Here is a 6,459-nt window from a genome sequence, read left to right as displayed (position 1 = left end):
AGGACGGACACCGCCATCTACATTATGGGTAGTGCTTCATGGGAGGAGTCCAACTCAGTCACTCTTCAGATGAGGAAAATGAGCTCTAATGAGGCTCACTGGTATTTCTTGTATGCTTAAACAAATGATTCAGCGGGTAAATTTATTACTGAGAGAAAGACCTCTCTGTCCTTGTTACAGCCCCCATCCTGTCTAGCAGAAAGCCCTGCATCTAGAAATGTTTGTTGATTTGATTTGATCTGTCCTACCCACACACCCATCCTTTGTGCCACTGGTGAAGGAATTTTAAAGGGCCTCTCTCATTTCCAACTCCTTCCTTCACAGAGCTGTGGCCAGGGGATGAGGCCAGCCCCACCCAGGCCTGTGTTGAGCATCACTGCAGGAGTTTCCATCAGCTCTGAGATGATTAGCAGAGTCTCCTTCAGCAAAATCATGACCTCAGCCTGGAGTTGGCATCATTCCCTTTCCCTAGAATCCTGAGGGCTCATTTTTATAACAAACTCAAAGTGGGAAATAGTTTTCCCCCATAGTTTCTGAAGATGAAACAGAAGGAAATACTAATTAACAAGTCATCAGGATGGACTGAGGTTAGGTTGAAGCAAAAATTCAACCCCAGGAGACCATTTCAGTAAATGAAAGATTGTTGTTTGGGAATCAACTGGAAATATTTTTGAGTGTCCCTGGCCCTAGAGCAGCAAACCAAGGACTCAGAATAAGATATTGATGTAGGGAAATTGGGAGTGTGCTAAATATTGAAAGGAAAAATTGGTAAGATGGGGGTGGGGGTTCAGCAAAGGGTCTGGTTTTAACTGTAGGGGAAGGAGGGTGATTTATTTACTCACGTAATCATTTGTTTCAGTGTGTAACAAACACCAGGCCTCGTGCTAGCCTTAATTTTGTAAAATGACTAAGACATGATCCATGAATACCAGGAGATGGAGGGAGCCTAGAAAAGATGGCCTTCAGTAATAGAACGTGTCTACTGCGTTAAATGCCATAGCAGAAATCTGTACAAAGAGGCACAGCCAGGAAACATGACTGAGGATGTCTTGAAGCTCCCACATAAGCAGTAGTGTGTGGTGGAAAAGCACTGGCTCTTGAGTCAAATAGACCTGGATCCTGCCACCAGCTTGCCATGCCTTAGCTACATAACCTTTCTGCTGTTCAGTTTTCATACCTGTAAAATGCTCTGGATGATCCTTACCTCATTGAGTTGGGTCTGTAGATCAAATGAGATTGCGGAAGACAGTCTAGCGCAGCATGTGGCGCAGAATAGACGCTCAGGATCTGACAGCATACGGCATGATGTGGCCTTCTAAGTACCTCCATCCAAGGAAAACCTCAGCCTGAATGGGGAACGCAAACATTCTAGTTCCTGATACGTGTCTTCGTCCATTGTCAATTAAGTAATTGGTATTTTGGGGTGGGTCAATATAGCAAACTCCAATAAGTTGAAGTAGCCTCTCAGAGCCAACTTAATTCCGAATACACTGACAAAACAGAGTACCTCTCCGGGCAGGAAATCAGCATCTTTCTATAATCTATTTCTAGCTTCAATAAGAACCAAGATACCCATCCACGGGCAATGAGGTGTTTTATGAGACTTGTCCATCAATATACATTCTCCCTTGCTTAATGAAACCAATCCCCAGCTGTAGATGGTTACAGAACCACCTAATTAGAGATTACATTTCCCAGTATGCTTTGCGTATCTTTATAGCTACACAACTAAATTCTGGCCAATAAGATGTGAGCAAAATGTTTGCTCCCACTTCTAGGTTGTGTTTCTAGAACTGTGGGTCTTCTTCCCTGACCTTGTCCCTCTGCCTATTAGCTGGAGCAGCCATGTAGGACCCGAGGATGAAAGTGCAGGAGCAAGTAACCAGCACATGTTAAAGATAGCAGAACCAGGGCACCTGGGTGGCTCAGTTGTTGAGCATCTGCCTTTGGCTCGGGTCATGATCCCAGGGTCCTGGGATCGGGTCCCGCATCGGGCTTCCTGCTCAGCGGGAAGCCTGCTTCTTCCTCTGCCCCTCCTTGTATTCCCTCTCTCACTGTCTCTCTCTCTCTCTGTCAAATAAATAAATAAAATCTTTTAAAAAAACAAAAAAACAAAAAAAGATAGCAGAACCAACAGCCAAGCCCTGGACTTGTTCAGGGGACCATAATCTGGACCATCTTTTGAGAAAAAAAGAAACTCACACCCTGTTTGATCCTGTATTTTGAGATATTTTTGTTACAGCAGCTTAGCCTGTATCCTTACTAGTGCCTGAGGATTTACTAAGATTGAATGAGATAATGGATGAATGTATCTAGTTCAGGACCCAGGACATAGTAGCCACTCAATAAATTGGTGTTGAGTTTGAATTTGAAAAATTTGACCACTCAATAACACGTATTGCATGGCAAAAGTATACACGTTATGTGGTAAGAATGAGGTAGAATTCAAAAACGAACAGAATGTGGTCTCTCTTTCTAGGAGCTCATATTCTAATAGGAGAATTGGATTCTTTATTCTTTCTTCCCATCCCTTCGTGAGAGTAGCATGACCAGCGTGATTAGTGGAAGACTAGCCATCGCAGCAAGTGGAAAAAACAGTGGGGGCTTCCAAAAGGATCTCAGCTCCTGTCTCCCACCCCCCTAAGTTTGAGGTCCCTCCCCGCCCAAAACAACCACATCTCAAGTTTGGGTCCCACCATGTAAAAGTAACATCTTGCTGTTATGACATTATTTCCTTTTGGCATATTATCAAATTGTGTTGGCACACACTTCAGAGAGAGTATTTAAGCTTTCCTGCTGTGTGTGCCTTGTGGAAGATTAGCTTGTCAAAAGGATGGGGAGTATGAAACATTCAAAATAGATGGATTTGATGTAGGGGGAGGGAAGCGAGCATAGGTCTAGGAGAGTGTTCAGAAATGGCAAGGTTTTGGTCATTGGCAGAAATGCCAAGAAGCACAAACAAAAGTGCTCATTATCTTACTGAGGCAAAGCCCGGAGAACTTATACAAAGCTGGACCACACAGAGCGAGAGAGCCAGCTGCATTCTCTCGGAAGGGTGAGCCCACGCTTGGTCCTCGCAATTCTTAGGAAGATACACAGGGGCCAATGCATCTCTCTGATTGGAGTGAGGGCTCTAGTAGGTCAGAGATCCTGCACGTTAGAATCACCTGGGGAGCTTTAAAACACTCTGATGCCCAGGCTGCATCAGAATCCACTCAATTAGGTTCTGGGGGTGAGACGCGGGCATCAGAATCTTTCAAAGCTCCCAAAGTGATTCCAATACACAGTATAGGTTAAGAACCTCTGTGTTAGATCTTCTGAGCTCCTGTTCTCCAGACCCCTCCCCTCAACAGGTCTGGAGACTGCCTACTGGCTCACCTGATCTCCAGGAGGAAGTAGCCAGTACAGTTCCATCCCAGAATTTTCCTAGAGTTTACTGAGATATTGGGTGACTCAAAGATGAATTTCTCTGTTGTACTATTTCTTAGCAGGAGCAGGCTTCAGACCAGGTTGCTGGAAACAGTTATGCATGTTGTGCACAGCACAAGAATGCTTGGAGAAGGGGCTGAAGGGGCTGAAATTACAGCCTAAACTCTGCTCACTGAGGATGCCCCTGGCCTTGAACTTGGTGCAACTAGAAAGGGAAAGGGTGCCTATTTCTAATTCTCACAAAGGAGCTGAAGGGCTAGTAGTGTTCCTGGTTCAAGCCTGCCCGAGGTAGAGGCAAAGAGAGATTCCAGGACCATCTGCATCATGATTATCTGGGATCTTATTAAAACACAGTTCTTGGGCCCCTACCCCAGATCTAATGAATCAGATCTCTGGGGATGGGGCCCTAGAAATCTGTGTTTTAAACAATATCTGAGGTGGTCTCCATCTGAAGTCCAGTGACTGCTGGACGAGGGTGGGATGGTCTTCCAATAAAAATAAATTGAGTACCTCTTTCATGGCAGGCCCATGCCACCTTTCAGAGATTTTAGAGCAAATAAGACCCCGTCTCTTACTCAAGCATCCCCATCTAACGGGAGACAGGAACAGAAAATGTAGGCCCAAGCGAGGGTTCAGATGGATCTGGCATATACGGAGAACCAGAGAGCAGACCCAGAAATCTCTACAGGAGGGACTGAAGCTCCTCCCAGGAGGATAGTCATCCCAGGGAAGTGGGAGCCAGGCACCACAAGCCAGACCCAGTAACAAAGCCTCCATTGTCAAAAAGGAGGAGTGAGTTGGAGGGACAGCTTAGAGTCTGACATGTGTTTGTGTGTGGGCCAAGGCCCCACTGCCCACCCCTGTTTATGCCCCGTGGTTATAGATCTGAGTGTGAATGGAAAGCTGGGGCTTATGGATTAAAACTGAAAGGGTTGAGGGGCACCTGGGTGGCTCGGTTGTTAAGCGCCGGACTCTTGATTTCGGCTCAGGTCATGATCTCGGGGTCCTGGGATCAAGCCCCGCAACTGAGGAGTCTGCTTCTCTCCCTCTCTCTCTGCTCCTCTCCTCTGCCCCGCCCCCTCTCAAACTAAATAAATAAAATCTTAAAAAAAAAACAAAACCCTGAAAGGGTTGTTTCCCTATAACCCCTTTAACTATTTGGGCAGAAAGAGTATGACTTTGGGACCTCACCGATTGAACATACACACAAAGGGGGAGGCATTCTTTGCCATTGCATACAACAACATCTCACAGTTCTGGAGCTTCCTGTGCCCCTCCTTGGCTGCAGGAGGGAGCCCGAGGTACCTGGCGGACACAGCTGTGTCCAGGGCAGAGGGCATTGTCTAGCAGAGAAGTGCTGAGATGGTAGAAGAAGGATAATCTGTAGACACCAGGTGATGCCTAGCTACACTTGTCCATTCAGACATGGGAGACACCACAGGAAATACCCACAGATACTTGGGGAGTATCTGGGGGGCCCAAGATCCTACTCATCTTTCAGATTTCAGTGAAAGTATCACTTACTTGGGTAGACCTTCCTTTCTGGAGTCAGCAGTTTAGTGCATAAGATAATAAAATCCATAAACTCAGATGTGGAGAAAATGTAACTCTTTGGGGTAACAGAAACTGAGTATCAGCTTTAGTTCAGGCTCTTCCCATAACTTGAACTTGGATAAAGATTTCAGACAACTGGTCACCAGTCATCTGTTTGCTCAGGAATCCGTCTACTGAGATGTCTATATCATCAGTCAGGGGCTCTTTTGACTGCTTCAATGCCAAGTTTGGGGTATGTGGATCTTTGCTAGGCTTGCTATGATCCCATGTGCCTAGAGTCAACACCACCGACACACACTTATTTTCCTCCCTTTTAGTCTTGCTTCCATTCTAGAGGAATCATTTTCTGGTTTAAGGAGAAGTTGCTTCATCTCAACACTATCCTGCTCAATGGTTGCTGGCTTCTTTCCCAAAACTTTGTATTACTTTTATAGAGAAAGGTTGAAAGGATAATAAATACACATCCCTGAAAACGCCACTGGATTAATAATTGTTAAAGTTTTGGGGCACCTGGGTTGCTCAGTCGGTTGAGCGTCCGACTCTTGGTTCCGGCTCAGGTCACAATCTCAGGGTAGTGAGATTGAGCCCCATGTCGGGCTCCGTGCTCAGCAGGGAGTCTGCTGGAGATTCTCTCTCTCCCTCTGCCCACCCCCCCACTAAAGTAAATAAATAAGTCTTTTAAAAAAAAAATTGTGAAAATTTTGCCATCATTGTGGCCTGACCTCTGTGTACTCCAGCCTATGTCTTCTAAAAAGAAGGGCATTTGCCTACATAACTGCAATACCATGGTCACATCTAACAAGATTATCTATAGTTCCACGAAATCACCAAATATCTAGTTCATAGTCACATTCCCCCAAAATATTCCATTCCAATAATTTTTTATGCTTAAAAATAAACACCAAGATCTAATGAAGAGTCACACGTTACATTTTCCCTTTATGTCCTTCTAGTCTATTCTAATCTAGAAGATGCCTCCAACTTTTTATGTTGTTGTTGCTGCTTCACAGCATTGCCTTTTTGAAGGATTCGGGTCAGTTATCCTAAAGGACTCAGGCTTTTGGAAACAAAAGCCAGAGAACTCCACTTCAAACTTTTTGTGAGGCAAGAAAGTGTAAGTAACCCATCCTGGTTTTGCCCAAGACTGAGGGTTTTCTCTGACCATGGGACTTTTAGTGCCCAAACCAAGAAAGTGCAAGCATCCATGCAAGCAAGGATGAGTTGGTCACACGAAAGGCAAGGAGGCACAAAATTGGATACTTGCTTCAATGGTCGCAAGGCACAGGGTAAAACTCTGAAAATCATAACCCAATATGGTACAGCCACACTTGATCAATAAATACTTTCATAGTGTTCTGTGCTGACCCTTTCAGAGTGCTCATATATAATTTTGACTCTGTTTGATGTCTAAATTTCCCAATAGGTAGTAAATGCCATGAAGGCAGGAACACGTACGTCTTCCTCATGACTCTAATC

The sequence above is a fragment of the Halichoerus grypus genome, chromosome 8, assembly GCF_964656455.1.
Source record: "Halichoerus grypus chromosome 8, mHalGry1.hap1.1, whole genome shotgun sequence".
Lineage (NCBI taxonomy): Eukaryota > Metazoa > Chordata > Mammalia > Carnivora > Phocidae > Halichoerus > Halichoerus grypus.
Note: the sequence above shows the minus strand (reverse complement) of the source record.